General features: G+C 30.3%; 1 long non-coding RNA gene across 1 annotated transcript in view; it reads right to left on the bottom strand.

The window, feature by feature from the left end:
• The window catches only part of LOC148301573 (uncharacterized), a 73,343-nt gene extending 64,589 nt beyond the window's left edge, over window positions 1-8,754 (bottom strand). Inside the window, exons 1-2 of the long non-coding RNA XR_015838779.1 lie at window positions 8,731-8,754; window positions 1,238-1,482 (exon numbers count right to left, since the gene is read on the bottom strand). This is a non-coding gene — a long non-coding RNA (uncharacterized LOC148301573). The remainder of the gene's footprint in view (window positions 1-1,237; window positions 1,483-8,730) is intronic.
• Between the last annotated feature and the right edge of the window lie 18,122 nt (window positions 8,755-26,876).

Below are 26,876 nucleotides of genomic sequence, written 5' to 3'. Positions count from 1 at the left end.
TGTAGCAAAAAGCAGTATTCATTATGCTACTGAGATGAAAGGATTCAACTTAATGTGCTTGGAAGTAATAAAATCGATATTAAACTATTAAGAGATATAAAATAATGATCAAGAAAAGGAAATAACTGTCCAATTAGGGATGAAAAAATCTCCTTCGGTATCATAAAGATTGGAAAAAAAATACATTATTGGGTATAAATATGTACAACCATCTATCATACGATATCTTTTTAAAAGTTCTTAACGGTATTTGTAATTATTACATATAAAGATTTATTGATACTTCTTAAAATGAAGTGAATTTCTCAGTAGATTGTACTGAAAATCATTGTAGTTTTTATTTTATTTTATTATTTATTTCAGAACTTATAACGGTTTTCATAATTTCCCAACTACGTTGGCGGGAGGATTAATTAACAATTCGAAACAATTTTTGATAGTTAAATACTTAGACATCAATTTGGTGGTTTTCAAATCCTTGTTCAAAACCTTGGGTTTTCTCTGCTTATGCGCTATTTTTACATTTTAACATCTCAACATACATAGATGAAGAAAAATATGGAAGTCTGGGAATTAGCAAGGCAAGGGTATGTTAACATGTAAAAATTACTCTTGAGCGGTGAAATCCCGGATTTATGAACATGGACTTGGACACACTCAAAATGTTTTGAAAAAAATAGTTAATCAAATTATAAGCTTTAGAAAAAACATATTTTTAGACGTCTCCCAGTGAGTAAATAATTTGGTAAGGATCATAAATATTTAAAACATTTTAATTTATTTTTGATAAATAAATAAAATAATTAAAAATGTATTGTAAATAAAACAAGGATGTCTGTTAAATAAAAAGCTTACTGAAATCAACCATACATGCTGCCGAGAAATGACACACGAAAAGACGTGTGAATTATATCATTTTTGAATTCTAGCAACAAAAAAAGGAGTGTGTTTTTAATTATGGGTAGAATGGTACATGTTACAGTGTATAAAGTTATGGTTTAAACTAACCTATTACAGGTCAAAGGCCCTGTAAATACTTAGACTTTCAAATTCTTCCTCATCTATGTTGAGATATCAAAATCTTACTGCCCTAGAGACATCGCGTAGTTTGAAGTATATAACTGTTCGTTTATAAATTATATTTTCAACAAAAAAATTAAATATCACAATAAACATAGATTTATCATCCAATGGTATAGAAAATTCATAGAAAAAATATAAAAATCTTCAATCTCACCTTGAAGCATGAAGTAGTCAGTTTGCAGGACAGGAATCAATACATCAGAAGACAGGCCCCAATCATCTGTTTTCAACTGACTTCAGGTGGATATTTCATCAATCATTTTCGACAACGATATCTAAATGTTCAACACTTCTCACTTACTTAACGTTTCACTAAATTATTTGTTCAAAAGGCTTAGAAAATATATTACTAGTTCTCTCAAATTCACGTCTTTATTTAAGTAAACGTAGATGCGTTCCCTGAAATCAGAAAAATTATGAGGCTTTAAAAAATATACAAACATGACTTTAAAATCTTTAGACTACCTCAGCAATATCTAATTGAAATTTTGTTATTTTTTTAATGCACATGGAAAGGTTACTATGAAATGATATTTTTACAATTTTAAGTGTTAATTAATCCATATAATCAAGTTTAAATTCTGAATAAAATGGTCTAAGATTAAAGGCCCAATATACGATAAATCGCAACATAATTTTCTCTAAGCCACGGTAACATTTAACGTATTTTTTTTCTTAAAACTCCTTTTTTGTATTGAAAATTAAGTTTTGCTTCGAAATAAATATATGGTATTAAAAAGAAAATAGTCATTAATAGGTAAGGAGTTAGAAAACAATGAAGTATTTTTTTAATATGTATTCCTAAAAAAAGTCAAATTCTGATACACATTTCAAAAAAATCGTTCGCAGATACGACGACCGGCGTCTAGCATTGCCAAACGCATATTGATTGCGAGTCCCTCTTAACATCTCTAAAAACTATATAAGTATATTTATTTATTTTTAACTTCTCATAGATATTATGTGTAGGTACATTAGCTGGCTCATTGCGAATAAGTAATGTCTTTCAACGTATCAAAAAGAAACAAGTAAAAGTTTTCATTTATATTGAACGAAATAATCATTATCTTATGATACTGTAATTTAATTTTCTTAACGCTAATTTTTATTAAGTATTTATGCATGTTTATTAAGGTTTAACCTTTTTTAGTTACGAATTATTGGCTTGTACTTCTTGAAAGCACTTTACGATCATTATATGATATAAATAAGTATCTAGTACTGTTAATTTTTCTACTGTTTAAAAGTTCAAGGTCTTATAAACAGTATTCTTGCGATAATTAATATGTATTATTTCATGTATTTAGATCCTCCTCATAATCCAACTCTCAACAGACATTTTAATACATGCATCTTATTCACTTTCAATATTCGTAAATTAGCATAATCTTTACGCGTACTTATCATAAATCACTACGAGCCGATAGTTAATTTTAATTTGAATAATAGCATTCGATTAGGACAGCTGTATCTGTATGGTAGTGGAGTTGGATGTTTTTATCTGATAGGTGTTATACGAGGTCTAACTTAACGTGAATGAGGTAGAAGGCAGAACAATGTTAGTCAATGATCAAGTTGCGAAGATAAACTAATATATCTAATAAACCGTTTTTTCAACAAAACGTTTTAAAATAAATATTTAAAAAAAGTTTTCAGCGAAATAATAATTTTTAAATGTTTTATTTTTTATGTAATGTACCTAATTATTTTCAACTTCTTATTTCATAAAGATAAAGAAATGTGAATTAATACTGGGAATTAGCTGTATCATATAGCTTTACAGTGGAAGTTAAGCTGGCAGTCGACAACGCAGTTCCGTACTCTTGTAATAATACATAACCGAAGTACCGAAGTGAATCATAGAGTTGGATAAAAATACACATTCTGAATGCGATCACTCAGACAAACATTTGGTATAAAGATGAATGATAGATATTCAAATGGTAAAATAATGCAAAAATGGATGGCTAAGATAAGCATTATCGATAATTTAAAAATGATTTTAAGATAGTTTGTTTACGTAAAATAAATGATTGAGTTATTGTTTGTATTTAGTTGGAAACAAAGCTAAAAAAGACTGAGAATCCTGGGGCCTCTAGTTACACAATAGGCGCTGCATATACTGAGTGATAAATTATTTAAATTATGTACCCGAATTGGGTTGAATTAATTTGAATGTTTTTTAAATAAGATTTTTTTTAGAGGTTATTTTTCAATTGCATTTTTATTTATTTATTGGAAAACCAACAAAAAATATTTAAAAAAAATTAAAATTATCATTCCAATTACAAGTTTTCGCTTTAAAAAAGAATAATAAAAAAATGTCATGTGCGCAATTATAACTATATAATATTATAACTTACACTTACTTCAACATTTTTCTTGAACGTTTTTAAATAAATATTATTGATTCTATTTAGTAAAGCATTTCATTGCACATATTGCAGACTTTATTTTTAAAAAAATGGTATCCATTTAAGGGATTTTGTATTTTGAAAAAAGCAGTAATTCTTGTGTATAATATTTTCGGTATCAATTTTATTAACAATGATTTGTGTAGCTTTAAATGATAGTGAGCTTTTTTTTATTTTATGTGTGATTTGAAAAACCCGGACCCGAAGTGCATCAATTGGATTTGCTCGGGAAGGGGATTCGATCCCAAGACCCTGGCATGTCAATCACAAAGGAAGCGAGAGTTCATTTTTCACGATGATATGGCTGTCAGAAGTTTAACGAAATCTTTAAAAGATCATTACTGTTACTGTGTCTGACTTTGTGCAACCTCGTAATAAGTTGGGATTGTAAGTTAGTTGTAAAATAAAGCTTACCTTTACTTTTAAATCACAATTTTGCAAGCGTCAACATAAAACATTATCAAAAAAAACATAGTAAATATGCTTTATTTATTATATTTTTTTCCATATATCCAGATATTCCTGAGTAGGATAAGATCTGTTTTTTATGTTCTTGTTTTTATTTAAAGATACGAAAGATATTTTTTTACGGCTATATCGATACACAGTCATATATCTTTACCAGATTTACATATATGTACATATATAAATAAATTCACAACGTATGTGATTCCATAGTGTTAATATATATATCTTTTAATCCCTTATCTGTACCAAATGGTGCATAGAACAAAGCATCATACTGACGCAGTGCTATCTTGATCGTTAATTGGATGAGTATAAGAGTGCGTCTTGTACCTCTTCAGGGTGGTTAAATGAATATGAGATTGAAAATGATAAATATTTATTTTTAGCCTCTCCAGAATCGAACCCGGAACTTCAAATGCGAAGTGGTGACGAAAATACATTTTGTACTTTCTTGTACTAACGAAGACGGTTGAAATCAATGCTGTGTATGTGTTTATCTTTCTTTCTTACGAATGATGAATGTTCAAGTACCTACTATCTACCCTCTGATTGCAAACAGCTATATATGGTATCAATCGTTTTGATCAATATCACTTGTCTGTTTTTGGTTGGTTGGAAGATATCGCTTTTAAGCAATAAACCCGCCAATGCACTTATTTATTTTCTGTACATGAAGTTAAAATAAATAAATAAATGATAAATACTACAAATATAATGCTATCTTGTACTTAAATACCAAAATTTTTATTCAAATGAAATAAAATATATTATTTAAATTCTTAAAAAAATGTTATGAAGAAAGGCCTTAATTGTGTTTGTTTTATTGCGTAAGTATTTTTACATGAAACTAATACTGTTAACAATATTTAAAATACAAAACCTTAATTTATTACGTTAGAAAACTTTATATTGATTATTTTTCCTTGTAGACAATATTATTTAAAAACCTTACGGTACTAAATAAAATAAGCAAATTCTCATCCAATACGTCTGGTAATATGTCGCAGGTAAGTTATGGTGCTAGAAAAAAAACAATAAATTATATATAGACCATAAATATTTATATTGTTTTCATATTATTCTTAGTAAGCTTAAACCACTGATGTCCTTGGGGCTATATTAGGTTTATCGTTTCGAACATCACGGTATAAGAGGTTTCCGAATTTGACCCCTAAGGCGGATTTCTTTAACTCATCTACTAAGTAAATCGAATCAACCACCAGACAATTATTCTCTTTCAGGCGAAATTGATAATTATAAATATTTTCCGGTGATATATTGGTGTTCTAAGTGTATCAGACAATGAATGGTATTATTATTTTTCTCGCACTATTTCTACGCAAGAAATAATGCTATTCCGTTACCGGATTAACGAAAACAAATATTTTGTTCAATGTAGGTTCAGTATTGAATGCGTTCGTTCACTTATTAAGGACTTAAAAACGAAATTGATATTTTTTACTATAATAGATTAAATGACAATAAAATTAAGTATATATATTTTTTTTAATACAGTTAAAAGATATAATTTACGTTTCTAGTTTTAGGCCAGTAAAAAAAAACATATCATACATTTGTCAACTGTATGGTTTTTTCCAGTATAATTTTATTTCATAAGTGACCAATTTTTGACATTTTGTGACAATTTGTGACATCGTTAGACTGGTGATCTATCAACAGTGTGATGGTGTAGGTAACGACAAAACTCAGTCACTGGTCAGATAAAATAAAAATGTAAGAACTAAATTGTTATTGTTTTATTATATAAATGTATTCCACCAAGAAATGTCGGTACAAAACGAAATACAGTAAAAAAACGATAAAGATCGACTTTTACAAACTAAAAAGTGTGACATTTTACGAGTTAGAGGATAAAAACAATACAAGTCAACGCGTATTGTGCATACATATATGAATCTTTGTGTCAAAGTATTCAAAACGGTTCGTATTTTCGTTTTCTTTTTATTTTACTTTACAGTAACGTATCATCATTGAAGAATATAGTATCTTTAGGCACTAGCAATAATTTAATGTAACATTCTTACCGAGAGTAAAAAAAAGCTACGCCTGCAAAATATTAAAAAATGAGTTAAAAATAATAATAAAAGGTTTACGACCTCCATTTATTTGAAAACATTTTATGAATTTTATTTGTTCGAAGATGTATTTTGGATATTAAGTCATTAATATTACAGGATTCAGGATTTCAATTTTTTTTTACTAAGTGCTTTATGATCATTTGGTAAAATAAATTCTAGTTATTCTAAATATTATATTGTCTTTAAATTTACTTCTGGTAATATTCTAATATTTTTTCATGCAAAGGTACTCGACGGCATTGAATAAATCAATTTAATTTTTTTAGTTTAAGGAATTTACACATACCAAATCAACAATGCAATATTAAGCTGGATTTGATATTTTTAATATTGGGAAACTCTGTACATACCAAAATATCAATTTAAAATTAAAAAAAATATTTTTTTTCTAGTGGACTTCAACAATATAATGTAGCTCAGTTGCCTTTTATTATTCATGAGTTAATACAGGAGAGGCTGAGACGCTAGTTGTCTGCGTTATAACTCTATCAAGATTTATGAATAAATTTGAAACATCACATGTAGGCACAATGAAACTGTAGGAGGTTTCCTTTCAAGTTTCAAATATACGCACCTAAGAGTTGGTGCTGTCTTAAAGGAAGGATTTTAATTAGGTTTCTGTGACAGACTAGCCACAAAATAATAGGAAATTGAACACTAAATTAGATCACGTATATTGTACATATCCTTGAGGGACAAGCAGTAAAAGAAAATTAATTTTATATTGGTTTCTCGTGAGTGTTTAAAAATGTAAATGATCAAATATTTTACGTCTAAAACATTGCTATATTTTTTAAACTTTATTAAATTAAACAGCTTTGTATTAACCACTTTTTTAATTATAAGTACACTTTAACCTACCGGTTTCGACAATAACCTTGTCATCATTAGGGTTTATTAAATTCTAAAACAGTAAAAACATTAAACTACTCATAATTAATTACATTCCCTTACCAAAAACTTCCACACACTAAGGTTTTTGTTAAGGGATTATAATTTATTATGAGTATTTTAATGTTTTAGAAATTGATAAACCCTGATGATGACAAGGTTTTTGTCAAAACGGGTAGGGTAAAGTGTAATAATAATAAAAAAGTGGTTAAAAATAGTTGTTCAATTTTATAAAGTTTATAAAATATGCCACAAAGTATCTGCGAAAAACATTCAAGAAATTGCTATAGTTAATTGGAATTCCAATTCTCCATCAAAACATCCATGATAGTTATAAAAATGCCTTATTGTGAAACATTTAACCACCACCAGTAAGGAGCTTAAAGCTCGGAACAATATTTTTTTAATGTATCTGTTTGTTGACATAATTCAGTAACATGGAATTTAAAATAATACCATTGTTAAGGAATTAAGTGTGAAACAATACATAAGGATTATTTTAGAATATCATCAAGTTTTTGATTACTGAAAATGTCATGTGTTCTTACTCATGACAGGGATATATGATAACCTAAATTTATAAATTAAAGCTTACAACTTTGAAAATTAGTTAAACAGGCGCTGTGACAAAGTTGGGTAGACGATTGACTGCGAAACTGGCGTCGGAAAAAACTGCGAAAATTCGGAAGTCTCGGGTTATGTCAGTTTCTCATCTACTAACCCTATCGTTTCCATTATTCCTGCACACGAGCCTTTAAACAAGAGGCTTTGCAAACAATTTCTTAAAAATAAGCATATATTCAAACAAGATGTGAAAAAGATAACGCTAAAAAAATTATAGCGGAATTGTCATTGTGACTTTGAAAGACAGTTGGACTAGAATTTTGTTAACATAATCCGATAGTGAATTTTTAATGAATGAAGGAATTTAAATATACACAAACGCAATTAGGTAACTTTATTGAAAGGTAAATAAACCTACACAATATATATTTGATATGCGTTATACATTTCTATGATTTTAACCAAACCGACGGCACCATACTCACTTATCATTCGTTAAAACTTTATTTACTTTTAAGAGGAATAATTAGTTAGTTTTGAGGATATCTAGAATGAATAAATTTGACGATATAGTTATATTTTTAGAATAATCATGACTATCGAAAATTAAGATACGTTATTTGTACTTATCCATGTAATGGAATGACTGATTAACATGCTTTCATTTATTGACGATCAAGTGAACACTTTGTGCATACACCCAATGCCCTATGCACCATTGGATGTGGATAAGGATTAAATAAAGAGGAACTTACTAACAAACGGAAAAATTGTAATACACAAAATTCCTTATGCATTCTTTTTATTGCATCTAATAAGGTGTCGATAAATATTTTTGCTATGATGAAATATAGTTCAAACAGTATGTTTTAATGCCTTTCTTAATTAGAACGCAGTATTTTTTTTATAAAGTTACCTGAGTTAAATTTTTCATAACACATTATTTTAACATTTAAGAAAATTGCAAATTTTATGGAATACACAAATGATGCTGCATTTGAACTTTTCAATTTAAAAACTTTTTTTAATTTTTTTTTTATGATTTGTTCAATTACTGTGTTCTTATTTACAGAGCAGTATATACATGTATGTCAAATAAAAAAAGCATATTTTTATTATTATATTTACATTTATGGGTATAACAAAAGAAGAGTGCTTTACAATCGTTCATTAGTAAAAAAAGTATTAACACTTAATTTATTATTTCTTACCTTATTTGATTATTTAAAATATAAATATAAATTCTATGTCTTCGGATACATGTAGAGCCTCTTCGGTAGTAACGTAATTGTTTATAACACAAATAACAATAACATTAGTTCAATAAATAACTACGTCATCGGATTTAGGCACCGCTATGCCACAATTTTGCTTTACGTATAACGTTTTATGTTTACGTGAACACGAGGTACTAAACCTTAACGTATTTAGACAGAAAACGGGTCAACAAATGTCACTCCAGGATGTTCGAGATAAACGAATTTACGACTGTAATATATGGACTGTAAATGTCGAATGAAATCCAGTCATTTAATGTGTAACACGTTCCTTTGAATAACTCAACGTAGTTTCGTGGTTGCAGGGTGAATAAAAAGTTTATGGCTGATTTTAATGTCCTTAAAACTGGTCAAATTTAAGGCTGTTCTTAAAAAGTCCAATCGCGGTTTCATTTGGTGCCGATGTGAGAGAATTCGCGCACTTTTGCCAAATGGATAAAAATGGACAAAATAATTGGCATCACATGATTTTTGTGGTATTTTATCATGAAATAAAATGAACACGTATGTGAATTACAAAAAAGATGTCTTAAATTTTTATAGGGTAGAACTTATTATTATTTTTATTATGTAGTTTTTTTTATATCACTGAGTTGAGAATTAAATTTGGATTTTTTATTTCTAAATTATTTTTGGGGTTGTATCGTTTAGTGATTGCGTCGCAGCGGCTACACCGTAGGCCCGTGCAGCGATAAGCCAATAAGATCGCTACGCCGCGGCGGCGGTATAGATCGCTACGGTTGTATGTTTCGCCGTGCGATTCCGTATTGACGCTCACGGTTCCGCGGTCGCGGGTTGACTGTTGTCGCACAACACGCGGCTTTGAGCCCGCTACGCCGCGATACACCTGTCCTGCACGGGTTGTATGAAGATGCGCTAGCGGCGTCCCTCTCGCCAGCCTGACACGTGAGATGGAGGTGATACCGAACAGTCGCGGACCGACCGCGGCGGAGGGAACATCTTTCGCCGTCGCGGCGGTCTGCGGCTGCTCGCGCGGATATAGGTTAATCGCGACCAGAACATCACACCCCGGCATATCAGATCCTTCATACAGTATTAGTACCTTTTCAATTTTGATTTGATTTATTTCTTAAATATAATTGTGCATATAATTTATCCGCATTTTTGCTCTTTTTAATTTATCGGCAAAGACTGTGTTGACAAAAATACTTACCGGCTAGCTAAAGTACAATAAAATGTAAAGTAAAGTAACAATTTTAAGTGAATAAACACAATTTCTTTACAAATGAATCGTTAGTATTTCCTTAATTTTTTACTATTTTTTTTACTCATTGGCGTTTATCATATCAAATTTTATGATAAAAAGTAAAATAAAGGGTCATCTAGGTGTGGGCATAAATCAGATCTCCTGGCTCTAAAATATACGTGATTGAAGATAGATCAGAACTTTTGAGGCACTCTTTAGAGCTTTCCAAGACAAGGATAATTGCTCTCAAGTGATAGTCGACGTCAGTTGGACCTGACATCAAACACAGAAAAAGAAAAATATATTAAATCATATTCATTGATTTATATATTTTTTAATAAAATCAAATCTTCCTTGTAGTATACAAGCTATGAAATATAAATAATATAAGAATTCAGGCTAAAAAAATTGTTTTCTCCAGAAAACTAGTTTTTATTCACATATAACCATTTGACCTCCTATCTCTAGAAATAGTAAGGTCCCATAACCGAATCCGTCCTGACGCACTAATCGCCAATAAACAATCGACGACACCGTTAAGTGTCGCAATCCGGCAGAGCGAGACGCCGCAAGTCGCTCATCATCCGTCCCACTCGAGATGATTCGGTTACACTCTGCAGTGGGTCGTCCCCGGTGCGTAGTTGTTGCGATTCCGTTACCCGCATTCTGTGATACGTCTAATACGAGGCCCCTCCTAACTCTATCCGGGTGGGGAACGGAATAGTAGGGGAGACTTATTCCAACTAATACGCCCTGCCACTAATTTATCTTCTTGTTTGATACACATGTTAATAATATATCTGCGTAGCCTGAGCTTGATCATTCGAACTCTACAAATTAGAAACTATGATACGATTATTCATTTTTTCATCAATACAGTTATCACGCGAACAGAACTGTTGTATTATATATATTGTATTTTAAAACCGTTGTTAACTTTGTAGTATGTTAAGATAACACTCTTCTTATTAACTTAATAAAATTAATTAACATTGTTTTCACCACTTTTTTTACTAATACAATTTAACCTACCGGTTTTGACAAGGACCTTGTCATCATCAGGGAAAAAAATCTGTGGAAATCATCACAAATATCATCCCAAAGTATTTGCGGAAAACATTCAAGAAAAACTCTTCTTATTATTCATGGTTCACTTTGTGTGATACCACTTAAAAAAATTAACTTTTTATTGTATTTAACTTTTGTACTGACATTTCTTGGTGGAACTGCATTTTATGTAATAAAATAACAACGACGTACATAATTTGTTCCACATAATTTAAATGGAATGTATTAAATCGTAAAATGTATGAAATAGGTTTAAATCATAAAATATGTCTGGATAAAACTATGTATTGTAGTTGTTATTTTATTATAATTTAAACTTCTTATTAAGTTATAAATTATGTTAGTAATTAAGTGATATTACACAAAGTAAATGATGAATGACAAGGAGAACATTATATATTTAAAAAAAAATGACATTATAAAAATAGATACTACTGCATAAACTAAAATAAAAATACATCTATTAATACGTTTATATTGTATTATTTTAAAATACAACTAAATGTTATTAGATACAATGAATTCGAAAAACATTTTACAAATATTTATTAATTTGGCATTAAAATTGTATTTTTTTAAAAATACACACATAGAATAGTTATAAGTACGTTGACATACCATTTTTTGACATAATACAAATACATTCAACTGTATAAACTGAAATAAAAATGGATTTAGAAATACATTCAAATTTTATTGTTTTAAAATACAACTAAATTTAAATAGATGCAATCAATTCAAAACAGATTTTTTGCATTTCCATTATGAATAAAATATTTTTTATGCACAAGTGCTCATCGTATATTTTAAAAATGTATTTGACATATTTTTTGAGTGTATCTAAATCTTTATTTACAAATACTGCATTGGAATCAACTGAAGAACTATTCGTATTGAAATATGGTAATATAAATTATATCATATTCTCCATCTGTCTGTTAGACTAATACTTAGTTGAGATATCAATAAAGAATAATAAAATAAAAATAAAAGTTTTATAAAATATTTTATTTACATTTTTTTAGAACGCAATACCAAACTATTGTAGTTGAATTGCACATTATGAAGGCTTCATAAGTTATGCATAAGTGTAAATTGATTTTTTTCTACAATTTCTATAACAGAATCATGACTGTAATAAATTAAATAACACAGTTATTCACCCCTCATGATTGTTAGAAGTATAACTCGTATTAAGTAGTCTTGTTATTAAAGTTAGTGACGCTGAAACTACACAGTTGTATTATAAATTACTGAAAAAGCTAATGTATCATAGTGATTTGATTATTAAAAGAGATATAAACGCCTATAATTAATGAACATTGTTACTAACTAGTTTGTTTCCGGATGTTGCACTTTTTTTTAAATTGAAGAACTTGCTTAGATATGTTTCAATGATTTATGCGCATCCAATACAAATATATTCGTATCGTATCATTTATAATTCATTTAACGTTTTAAATAATCCTATATCGTTACACTATATTTTAAAACGACGGTTTACCGTATTTCGAGAATATTTCTTACCGTCATTCATATGGGAATGATCGAAAAAAATCGACATTCTTTAATTGATTTGGCATTTATTTTGTGGGATAATATGATGATTTTAATATAAGAATAAGAAACTTGTTTAACATAACTTGGAATTTATTCATGTAAACAAGACTAGTTTCGAGAACTACACATGTCCAACACACTTCGTATTTTCACCTGATGAGAACATCTGCAGTTCTCGAATTAGTCGTGTTTACATAAATAAACAAACGAAAAAACTGAACCTTTGCAATTGTTTTATTTTTTGTATTTAATACTTTATCCGCGATAAAAAAATGCTTAAATTTATCTAACTGTGTGTGAATTGAGATTTCTACAATTCCTATTCAAAAAGCGTAAAATTGTAACAAAATCAGTTCATATACATTTGTTTTGCACGGCGTATTACTCCAAATCACTAAAAAGGTATAGGATTGTAGTGATTTTATTGAAAAGATATACGAAATAACGTTTTCGTCTCGAATATGTAATTTCATGGCATCAACGCGTGGTCAAAACGCAAACCGCTTATTGGACAAGTGGGTAAGTACGCGACTACTTCGGCTATTATCGACCATCTGAAATAGGTAAATTATTTATCTTACAAAATATATTTTACACCAAATAAAAAAATGCTTCATACGATAATGATTTGAATTATTTTAATATTTGTAATTATTTCACTTTTGAAATAAGGTATTTATTTATAATTTATTAACAAAGATTAATTTTTTTCTTATTTCTATTTTTGGTTTCATGTGTTAAATTTTATAAAAAGACAAAAAAAAAGTTTTCTGACAAAGCTCCCATTTCAGCATCTATCGATTCTTCAATTACATTAAAACCAAGAATGTAATAAAATACAAAGTAATGTAAAATAATATTTAAAAAAAGGAAATCTGGTTCTCTACTAGTAAACATTTTAACAAATGCTATATTTTGTAAAAGTATTTTAAGAATTAGATTTCTTTTGACATTTAAAAAATATATATTTTACTTCAATTAATAAGATTGATTTTAAGTCCGTATTTGAAATGAAATAAAAAATGAAATAAACCTTTCATCGATAATTTATTCACTGATTATACTAAACATGTGAATAAAATATGAAAATACCTGCTGTGTTTCTTAATAAATTGTTTTAAAAATCAAGAAACAATTTTTTTTAAACACTTATAAAATGCATATTTATATTTTCTACATTAGATTAATTAATTTCATGAAACAAAAACTATTCTTACTCTTTACGTACATGTAAAGTTAAACATGACATAAATCTTAAATTTATATCTATTCTCGCTATCATTAACTCTTTTCAGTTCTCTTGGCGTATATATGTATAATTTTAATATTTCCGTGATTAGTAATTTATATAAGAAATAAAACTATTGTATTTACATTGCATGTAATTTTTTAACATAAAAAAAAAACAATTTTTATTTCAATCATAAAGATATATTTTTTAAAATCGGTATGCAGGATGTATCGATTGAATTAAGTTCGGTTAACAAAAGCTCTCGATTAGCTTCGAAGCGTTGCCAGTAGATGGTGCAACGTATACGCATTGCGGTATATGCAGTAAAACAAAACTTTATACATCGATTTATAACTGCATATTTGCAATATAAATTGTTTTAATGTTAAGTATTTATTTTTATTTTTAAGTTAAATCATATTTATTTTCTATCACGCTGTGTAGTAAGTTCATTGGTATCTTACTTGTATATTATCAATGAATTAAAAAAATGCATGATATACTCTGGTATTTGAAATAGGATTTATTTCAGATACCAGAGAGTAGATTTTGAGCCTGGATATAGTACTTTAAAATAATAAATTTGAAAAAACACTATGCTTGACGCCGATTTTGAGCACTGAATTACTTAACTAGACTGAGAACATAAGAAAAATTGAGTATTTAAATAATGAATAAAATTATAATGTTACCTCTTTTGCTGTCTGTTGCATTAGACCTCCTTAACTATGGAAAGACAGCTGGTCTTCCAGCTCCCAGGAGTGGACTTCGAATAACAGGATACAGTTCTAGCTAAAGAAGAAGAAGAAGAAGACGCAAATAATACAGATATAAACAAAAACAACTTTTTAACAAACTCTATAAAAATCATTATGTAGAGCTATATATTTTGAAGCAATTTCTGTTACTAAAAGCCAAATGAATTAATAAAGTTGGGTTAATTATTTTCAGAATTCAAGATAGTTACGAGTATTAAATTTGCCAGAATCGCGATAATTTACTGTCCATCTTATCACATCTTACAATTTATATTCCCTGGTGACCATGGATAAAAAAACTAAAAGAGTAAAACGTCCACTTGATTGCAATAATTCTGAAATTTAAACTCTTTGCCCATCTCTCGTCCCCGCACACGCCAAGATTTATAAGGTCGGGCGTCCGAAATTGTACGGTCCTTGTACGAACGAATTGTTCTGATCGTAAATATTTTCAGAACCAGATCGGATTTCGCTTCAACATAAACAAAATCAATGATGACATTGGTTAAGATGAAATATACGTGTTTCACCTGGTCTTAATACTGGTCCTGGGATACTTTTCGTACCGAACGCGTGTAATTGAAACACTGGGCGAGTTTTAAAACAATTATTGTATTCTCGAAGTGCATGTTAGTCAGCGAAAGTTTATTGTAATTTATGTTCAATGAAAAAAAAACATGTTTTAATTCACATTATTTATTCATTAACGGAATAAACCACATTCAACGTACATTGGTAGGTATGTAGAGTACATTTTTTTAATGAATTGGATTTTTATTTCAGGGAAGAATATAATGTATTTTTTACATTAAAATCATTGATAACTTAGTGATATGGTAATAAAACCTCCTCTCCTAATCATTCATCGTTCACTTTGTGTTATACTTAGTGATATTACACAAAGTGAACGATGAATGATAAGGAGAGTGCTAGTATCAATATGATTTAAATACAAAAAAAAACAATTGTATAAGACACTTTTGATTTTTTCAAATATAAATACGGCTAGTTTTGAGAACTACACATGTTTTTATTACCTGAAATAATTGGCGGCTGGCGGGTTTGTATGAGAAAATTCGTGAATGTGGAAAAGGTGAAGATTGTTTGTGAAGACAGATTGGTATGGCTTTCTGTTCTCTATGTCTATCCCTATGAAAGCAGTTAAATGGTTAGTTTGTTAAGTTTTTTATTTGTTAAATTATATTTCATCTGATTATAATTATTGTTTTTACTATCCATTGTAGAATACCTACATTCAAATAGTTGTAAAAGTTTCAAACTCGACCCGTCTTGCTAGTCTGTTTTTGGTTAGTCGGAAGACATTGCTGCTAAGCAAAAAACCCTGTAATGTAAATATATTCCATACAAGAAGTTCAACAAATAAATATGCTACTCAAGTTTATTAGTTCGTAGAACCCAATATAACAATTGAAAACATCACACATGAAAAAGATATACTAGTAGATGTATTTTTTTTTCTAAGAGAATCACCAATTTTATTTGGCTCACCTTTTTTTGTTAGACCATCCAAAAGTCAGTTTGTTTTTTGCTCCCAACGATAATCTGTTGATGCACTCAATGGAGCGAAGTCTATTATTGTGAGCGTTTTGTTTGCAAACATTGAGGGGCTGCGAACTTATTCCTCCAACAATGGCCCTTTATGCGGGGATCGTCCGGCTACGACAGTTGTGGTATGTCCACAATGCATTTTTTGCGAGACTTGCACATTTGTGTTTGAATAACTTATCGCTTCAAGAGATTACGTTAAAATGGCAGATTTTGAATCCAAATTTGTAAGCGCATTGTATCATTTTTATCGAGTGAAAAACTTGACTTTATGATTCAGAAACACGTCGTTACATTGCATATTGTAGATATTTTGATTGACAGACTTATGGGATCCGAATACGTAATAAGCATTACAATTTTGAAACATAAAAATAAAATATAATATATACACATGTTACTTGTATAAAGCAAATTTAAGATAGAATAGACATAATAAAGGTATATGAAATTACAAAATATACTATCAATATATCGCTTTTTTAACACTTTTTTGTGTGAGTAAAATATATTTGTCTCATCCAAAGTACAATAGTTAAAGCGTTAAGCTATCGTTCTGGAGAACCCAAGTTTAATTCCCTGGATATCAAGATAAATGTTGTTGATTTTTTACTGTTATTTTAATATTGCCCTGGACAAGAGCAGGATTAATCACCTTGCTTTCATATCAACGATCATGATAACACTGCACCAATGCGATGCAGTGCCATATGCACCATTAAGTGCATATGGCACTGAGATAAGATAAGACAGTATAACTGATATTTCAACACTCATTTTTTAATATCGTAAGCACCCTTGAGGTAGTATTGTACGAAAATGGCGTATATATTATCCAAAATTATTATTATTACCTTTTATTATCACCTTGGACCGGTAGAGAAATGCAAGACTGGTCACCTTACTAACATGCAATTAATGATTAAAATAACACCGCGTCTATACAATTAAGTGCCTTTTACACCATCAGATGTGAATTAGGGTTAGAGAAGGAATTAATGATATAAAATTCCGCAGATTAAAAAAAAATGTCACATCAAGTTTTTTCGCTTATTATATTAAATTAAAAAGAATATTTTTCTGTTTAAATGCATAAAAGAAATATTATTGAACAACGTAATTAAATTGAAGAAAACGTGTGCAACCCTTCTCGCGATCTCATTATTTATCCAGTCCCACTATAAATTCATTATGAGGCGCAATAATGATGCATTGGTTCATACGGAGACTATATATTAAGTCGACCATAAACATAATGATATTTAAGTGAAAAAGGGTCCGATATTCGAGGCTCTCACCGTTAAAAGGGAAATAAATTTTCAATAATATTTGAAGCGATGCTGCGCGAAGACAGATAGCCGAGCAATAAATCTGCCAAATTTCATTATATTCTCTCTCCAGGCTTTGTGATCTCAGCAGTATGGGACCGGTGTTTGTGTTATTTTTGTGTTATGGCGGGGAGTATCGTATTTACCGTGGCTAAAGCGATGGTATGTCTCCAATATACGAAAAACATTCCAGAATGATAACCTAACAATGATGTTAAAACTCAAGAGAGCGGTATATTTCACATAGTAACTACGCAATACAAACTTCATACGTACTTTGAGGGGCTTTTCAACATCAAAGCTTTAACGTAAGAGTAAAGTTCTTTATTAGATTTAAGTTTCGTACTGACATTTTTTGGTGGAACTACATTTTATAGTTTTTTTTTTAATTAAATTAAACACTTGATTAATCCACTGAATTGAGTTTTATTTTGATATTACGACTAGTTTCGAAAACGACAATTGTTTTCATCTTCTGGTACAAATTAAAGTTTTAATTTGTACCAGAAGATGAAAAAAATTGTCGTTTTCGAAACTAGTCATAATATCAAAATAAAACTCAATTCAGTGGATTATTCAAGTGTTTAATTTAATTAAAATAATCATATCATTCCACAAAGTTAATGCCGAATCAATAAATAATATACATTTTATTGAATAAAATAACAACTATGTAGTTTTTTCCACATGAATTTTATTTGACCAGCAACCGGGTTTCATCGTAACCGACATTATCAGAAATGTGATGTCGGTTACGACGAAACCCGGTTGCTGGTCAAATAAATTAACACGGAAAAAGTACATAAATGTTATTATATTCTGTAAAGTTCTTTAAAAACTATCATATGAAATTTTCTGCTATCTCAATTTTTTTCCAAGTACTGACAAATTATTTTTCATAAGCTTAGTTTTAAAAACACATTAGTAATAAATACCCAGACGTCCTTATTTTTCTTCATCTATGTTGAGATGTCCAGATATAAAGTTCATTGCAAGATCATTGTAAACAGATTTTTAAAACAAGTATTTAAACACACACAAAATGTTTAAACTGTTTTTATTTTTGGTTCCTTTTTTCAACCTGTTTTGACAAGCAACTTGTCATCATCAGGGATGAAAATTTACATATTTAACAGCTAATATTAGTATAATTTTTTTAATATAATGATATTTAGAGATGGATGTATCCTTATTTTAAGTTATACCACATTATAGTTTGAGAAGAGTATGCAGCTGAGGAGCATCTTTCAAAACATGTGATACCTAATAATGCCCGCAGTACTTTTCCGTTATTTATTGTAGATGACTTTTGATCTCTGGAGCGTTCAAAGGTGACTGTTATTAAAATGGCTTTCCATTGATTATTATTTAAATAATATAATCTTTCAGTTTTCTAAGACAATGCATAAAGTATAATCAACCAAAAACGATTGCACGGAAATTAACAGAGCCTTGGTTTATACGATAATCAAAGAGGAGTATTGTGAAATAAACCGTTCACTATTTTTTTTACGTAAAAGATAATTATTATGGGTGTTAATGATCAATTAGGTTTTAATTATGTTCTTAAATAATACAAAAGTGTATGCTATTAATATAAAAAGTATTTAAATCATCGCGGTCTACAAAATAAATGTAATTTTTTAAAATATTTTGAGTGAGAGTGATGCTCCTATCTCTGTTTTTTGTTTATAAACAAAATGGTCTATCATAGATGTATGATAATATGATTATTAATTTTATATCATTATTCATCGTGAAATATCCTTTTCTCGAACCTTACATCCATAAAAAGACACAGACTTTCAAATTCCCTTCGTAGTAAAAAATGCTTAGCCTCTCTAAAACACCTAACGTATCTTCTTTATTTCAAATATGAAACACTTATTCAACATGGTAACTAACTAACTAACCATCACGCTGCTTCTCCGCAAGGGTACCTAGGCAGAGAAAATAGATCGCCACACCAATCTGTCAATCGCAAGCAATCTTCCCCTCTTACACATTCACGCATGTCCTCATACAAACCTGCCGATTATTCCGACTCCTGACCTGACCACTGCAAATATTTGAAACACTTGATCATACCAAGGTTTCCTTGTTATTTCTATGCTTCTATTATCATCTTTCTTCACTCATTCGATTTACATGTAAAATAAAATAAAGTAAAATAATAATAACAAAAACCCTTATCCGCACCCAAATGGTGCGTAGGGCACTATGTCATATAAACGCAGTGTTATCTTGATCGTTTATACATGAAGGAAAGGTGATCAGCCCTCCCCTTCAGGTACCAGTCCATGGTAATTTTGAATAAATATTACAGTGAAAAAATCACTAATATTTATTTTACCCCCCTTGGGAATCGAACCCGGGACCTTCAGAACGGTAGCCGAGCGTGCTGACCATTACACTACGGAGGCGGACTAAATAATAAAATAAAATAAAGTAAAATAGTTATATAAAATAATCATGCGATGTTATAATACAGGAATGCTTAAGATTCCATACCCTTATCCGCACTTGAACGGTGCATAGGGCACTGCATCATATAAATGCAGTGTTATCTTGATCTTTAACATTTTGTCCGCCTCCGTAGTGTAATGGTCAGCACGCTCGGCTACCGTTCCGGAGGTCCCGGGTTCGATTCCCAAGGGGGGTAAAATAAATATAAGTGATTTTTTCACTGTAATATTTATTCAAAATTACCATGGACTGGTACCTGAAGCGGAGGGCTGATCACCTTTCCTTCATGTATCAACGATCAAGATAACACTGCGTTTATATGACACAGTGCCCTATGCACCATTGGGGTGCGGATAAGAGTTTTATATTATATATATTAACATGTGAAGAAAAGGTGATCAGTCCTCCGTTTCAGGTACCAGTGCAGGGTTGAATAAATATTGTGAGTGAAAAATGCTTCAGATGTTCTATAACATACCGCACAAAGGTGAGTGCCATAAATTACCAATTAGGTACGCTTAATACGAAGTATTAGAATTTGAGTTAAGCGTCCAGTTACTAGAGTCCATTTTGTATTTGCACACGAATGCGCCGTAATGATAATTCATTTCCCGATGACAACGAATGACGACAATGTGGAAGACATTAATCTCTAAGATTCAATCATGTGCGCATACTTACTGCGCATTCACGGGCACAATGCCCACTCCAGTACAATAGTCGCAAGCCAAAATATCACAATATTGGTAAGTCTTTCATTCGATTCGGTCCGTTACCGAAACTATAGTGCATTCTAGATAAAGGTGCAACTCGAAGTAGTTTTGATACAATTTTGATTTGAAAGTAATAAATATGTATTTACCCGGATACTTTATTTATTGTTTCGGCGTTCACTTTATGGTAAAATAATAATAATAAAACCCTTATCCGCACCCAATGGTGCATAGGGCACTGCGTCATATAAACGCAGTGTTATCTTGATCGTCTACACGTGAAGGAAAGGTGATCAGCCCTCCGCTTCAGGTACCAGTCCAGGGTAATATTGAATAAATATGACAGTGAAAAAATCACTTATATTTATTTTACCCCCCTTGGGAATCGAACCCGGGACCTCCAGAACGGTAGCCGAGCGTGCTGACCATTACACTACGGAGGCGGACCTTTATGGTAAAACGTGATTAAATTGTTAATGAGAATGTTTGTTTTTTCCCAATTGAGTTGTATTTGTTTGTAACGACTAACTTTGGAAACTACTAGTCATTAAATATATATATAAAATTCAAATGGTAAAAAAAAGTGTTCTCATTTGCAATTTATGTCTTCTTATTCTTTAAACCACTATTCACACCCGATAGTGCATAGGGCACTGCATTATATAAGCGCAGTGTTATTTTGATCGTTAACACATGAACGAAAGGTAATCAGACCTCCTCTTCAGGTACCAGTCCAGGGTTATATTGAATAATATCACAATAAAAAAATCACTTTTATTTATTCCTGCAAATCAAAACCGGGACCTTCAGTATGGTAGCCAATTTAGGACAATTTATATGCCAGGACATAATCCGTTCGGATTATTATATGAGGGAGTTTTATGTAATTTATTGGTTTGGCGCCTTAGTTTTAAAACACCGTATTTGATATTTTAAATATTAAAATCAAACACTGATTTTAGAGTCTGTTCAGTTGTATATTTAATTTACAGCAAAGAAAACAGCGAGAAATATCAAATTGTGACAATTGTTTCACCTTGTAGGGGCATTTTCAAACTACCTACTATCAGTTTGATAATGCTTTAATAATATAGTGCCTGCAATAATTTCATAATGCCCAAGGCAAGGCAAGACAAGGCAAAACAATTGTTACTTATTGCTTTTTAAAAATATAAATATACAATTTACTACACCTAAAAATCATTGTTTGATTTTAATATTTAAATTAAAAAATCTTATATTAGCAAATGCTCAAGTGGTCAGCGGGTGCATGATTGGAAGATAAAATAAAATGTTAATACATTCTTGGTAGTATAGGTGTACTAACATAAACTTGAAGAAAAGAGGCAACTAAGATGGTATAGACTCATCTGGCGGAGGCCACAGCACATAATATGTTCACTGAAATAATTTTGTTAATGATATTATCATTAACAAAATTATTTCAGTGAATATCTTGAAAAATTTTACATCTTTATTTATGTTAAATGTATTTAACATTTTAATTATAAAAACTGATTTTGACATTAATTTTTAAAGAACATCGCTATTTTTTTAAAAACATGGATTGCATGTTTTATATGAATGGAGTATACTACACATTAATATAATCGCTTGTCTATACAATTCGCTATTTACGCAATCAAGAATCTTTTCGAAAACGTGTTGCCTTCTGTGAAAAGGTGCTCTGCCAAACATCGGGTACAATGGAAGACGTCTGCGCAATAAATTTCCCGTGTAGGTACCCACCCAGTAGACACGAGTAGGTACTCACCCAGTGAAGATGAGTAGGTACTCACTTGGGCTGTTAACCTAAGAGGTCGATATGCTCAACTATGCTCCGTGGATGCTGTTTTTATTTCAGTGCTCCTCAAAATATTTGTTCTCCTTTTGCCTGATTAATTCAGGTCTAACTCAATCATTTGAAAAAATTTGACGTTTTAAAATAAAATATATATGTCTAAAGAAAATTGTTGGGTTGGATCATTGTTGGATGAAAGTACTGATTTTAATAAGTAAAGAAGTTAAAATATACTATTCATATTATCTTTATACATATACTAAGAAAAATAAACATGTATATTTACATCTCACCAATAGATGTCTCTAGTGAAGTTCTAGTGATTCAAGAACAAGGTTTCTAAATTGGTTCATATATACAGAATTTCCAAGAATTTGAGTAGTGTGGTTGTCAATAATGGGTAGAATTGGTGAATGTTACACGTCTAAAGTGATCACTTAAACCAGTATATGTATTATATTTGGAAAATAGTATCTTCCAACCGACTAATATATCATATTGTGTTTTGACATCTCATCAAAGATGAAGAAGAATATGGGCATTTACCGGGGTGATGACAATCATAGGCTGGTTTAAGAGGTCACTTTACACACGTGTAACATTCATCAATTCTACTCATTATTGACAACCACCAATTTTTTGAAACACTGTTCTTGAATCACTAGAACTTCACTAGTGACTATCTATTAGTGATAAGCTGTTTATTGAGCAGGAACTCTTTTATGAGTATGTGAGGTCCGAATCCTAGATTATAATCACATACATGAGAAATGCTAGAAAATATCATTCTCAGTTTTATTATTTTAGCTTATAATTTGACCAGTTGATTTATTTACAACATTTTGAGTGTGTCCAAATACTTGTTTACAAATCTGGAATATCTCAAATTAAAGGAGTTATTTTACACACATTAAAAATGCTGTAACTAATACTTTGTCATTCCATGTCATTAAATATTGTATTTCGTTTCAGTAAATATTAAAGTCGTCTTAATTTTCATAAATGCACGTTGCAATTTTTTTGGAATTAAATGAATTATTTATTAATATGTTGCAAGTTAATATTTCTGCATATTATTTGTTTTCATCAATATTTAATTATATATAGATACGAATATGAAAATTACATGTTCATTTTTTAATAAATTCCAAATATGCTTGTTTTTTATTAAAGTATCCCTTTTTTTTAAATAATACGAATAAAGCAACTAGTCATAAATAAAATAAATCAATTATCATTCTATACACTAATTATCTGATCAATTTGCTTAGAGTATGACATGCTCAAATTCGTACAGTTATTAAAATATTATTTAAAATCTTTATTTTTAGAACCATTGGCCATTTTGTTCTATTCTCCAGTGATGCAAGTATAATATGAGGTTTAAGTGCCTTTCTATTCTCAATACTTTTAATAATATACGACAGTTCGTTGATAAAACATGTTATCGTCTAACAATTAATAATCTTTGGCTTTTATGGTCATTTCCCAACTCAAAACTATCAATTTACAACCAAACAACATACTCGCACTCGTACATATATACTTTGATCCTGTAAATATGTATTTAATATATTTTTACTTATTATTTTTTTTTACAAAAATGTTTATAATATTAGTATATAACCACTCACCGAGATTTTTATGTCTACCGGTTTCAAGACGTACCCGTCTCTTTGTCAGGACAATCACTACTACAGCATGCAAACAATACCACCCTTCACCACCATAGCACCATTTACAAGTTTTACCATTTTTAAGTGTGTAAATGGTGCTATGGTGGTGAAGGGTAGTATTGTTTGCATGCTGCAGTAGTGATTATCCTGACGAAGAGACGGGTACGTCTCGAAAACGGTAGATATAATCTCGGTGAGATAATCTCGGTGAGTGGTTATGTAATAATATTATTAATATTTTTGTAATTAAAAAAAAAACAAGTAAAAATGACTAACCACAAAGTAAATGCTTTAAAAATTAATAATATTGAGAATATAATATATTTTATTATAATGAAAAATATTGAATTTCTTTTTAAGAAATCTCATATTTTTCACTATTACCTTCCCTATCCTTACTATCCTACCTGTGGACAAGCATCTAAAATAGACCCTTTGCGGGTTATTCCTTTGAAATTAAAATAAATAAAATCTTTCTTTTTCGGAAGTCTGGGCATTTACGGGGCTTACAATCGTCATAAGCTGGTTTAAGTGATCACTTTACACACGTGTAACATTTACCGATTCTACCCATGATTGACAACCACACGACTCATGGAAATTCTAGATATGTTAATCAAACTCGAAACACAGTGTACGACTTCACTAGAACTTCACTAGAGGCATCTTTGATGGGATGAGGGGAGCTTTTTTTAAAACAGAAACTCTTTAATTTGTATTTGAGATCCGAATCCTGAATTACATTCACATACTTGAGAAACGCTAGAAAACATCCAATTCATTTTTTATTTTAGCTTATAATTCGACCAGTTTATTTTATTTACATCATTTTGCGAGTGTCCAAATTTTTGTTCACAAATCTGGATTATCTCCACTAAGAGGTTATTTTTTACATTATTTTTTTGACAACACTTTTTTCGTGAAAATAATATTTAAAAAATAACTCCTAATTTTAGATAATTGGAGATAATCCAGACTTTTGAAGAAGTATTTGGACACTCTCAAAATGTTGTAAATACGTATGTATGTTATAAATATAAAGCACAAATCTGTTATAATGCATGGACCAGCAAAAACGATCAATTTATTTTTCTTGTGATTTGTACATCACCTTCTTTAAGTTTATCTTTTCATTACTTATAAGCATTGTAAGTGAATTTTGGCTAGAATGATTTCTAACAAATTGTGCAAAAAGACACAAAATCGATCGTCAGAATGATATCCAATGAATACAATTATTTCTATACAACGTTTGTTCACAACCGCAGTGCGCCAAGTCTATTTTGTTTGTGGTCAGTGTGATTTATTGTGTCTAGAACAATTCAATTCGGGATCGAGCCCACAATTCTGAAATAGAATTATGAAAAGCAGTTGTTCGTTTGTACGCGTTTACACTATAACGAAGATATAATCTCTGGAACTTTTGTATTGATATCTCGATGAAACCATCTTCATTTTCAAAACGCCACGTTTTACAATCGGTAACAGAAGTTTTCGCCTCCACATGAGTTGATCGGTGGCAATTATTACAATCGCACCCTGTAGATAAATCAAGATTTTTTAATTTTGCTTTCCAATAAATGGGTCAAAACAAAACACAATGTGATTTCATTGAAAAAATTCCTACATTTTTTTAAATTTCAATAAAATAGTGGCATTTTCCTTTGCGTATGTGATACATGTTTCATGAGTGATCTTGATCCCTCTACTAAAATATCAAACTTTCATCTCATATTACCAATTCATATAAGCAAATTACTCATCAGTGAAATTTGCGAACTTTATTTTATTTATGAATTTGAAAATACAAAAATGATAAATAATAAATAAATATTTTTATTTATATAGGTAGTAGAAGAATGTAAAATTTTACGTCATGGGGACTCCAACATACGTTGGTTAGTTGCACAAGCTTTTACGAGTACGGGTGTTTTACATCGAGTATCAATCTAATCCTGTTTTTAATTTATTTTATTAAAGAATGGTTGATCGAATAAATTCCACTTACATATAAAATAATCCACAACACCAGCTTGATTGTATTGCCTTCATATAACTATCGATCAAGTTTACATGACGTATCATATACTGTGCCTTATGCACCACTGGGTGCGGGTAGAAAAATAAAAAGAATTATATTTTGTTTGTGCAACCCATGATTCAAATACTCAACTTTCAGACACCAGCTTTCAGAAAATATCACAAATAAATGAGCGTGCAACAGGTATAACGAGAGTATGTATGTACATATTAAGTACTATGCGAACTTTGTATCATGCCAAAATGTTGCGCACGGCATCAAGTTTTTAAAAGCTCTTAAGTTAAAGCTTCCCAAGAATATCACTTTGAAAGCTTAAGTGGCAGCTGCAGCCGGCCCTGCAGGCTACAGTCCAGTGGCGGTGCGGCACTTCGCCCGAGCGGCTACCGGGCACTGCGCGCCGTATACCTCATAATGTGGGCAACAATCTGACTACAGATCTCGGACCTCCGCAATCCGTGATAAATACCGGAATATTGGTGATAATCTCCAATCGCCTCTTAACAATCGCTCCTGTAATAAATATTGAAATATCAGACTTAATCTTTAGAGTTAAACGTTTTCAGGGTGACTGATCCAGGGCGTTGGATCCAAAGTTAACTTTAATCTAGATGAAGCGCAAATAGAAATCCCATAACCCGACGCATTACTTATGTATAAACTTGCAT

This window comes from Brachycentrus maculatus, unplaced genomic scaffold (genome assembly GCF_059751285.1).
Source record: "Brachycentrus maculatus isolate JH-2025_06_01 unplaced genomic scaffold, ASM5975128v1 h1tg000538l, whole genome shotgun sequence".
In the NCBI taxonomy this organism is placed as follows: domain Eukaryota; kingdom Metazoa; phylum Arthropoda; class Insecta; order Trichoptera; family Brachycentridae; genus Brachycentrus; species Brachycentrus maculatus.
This window is presented reverse-complemented; position numbering and strand designations above follow the sequence as displayed.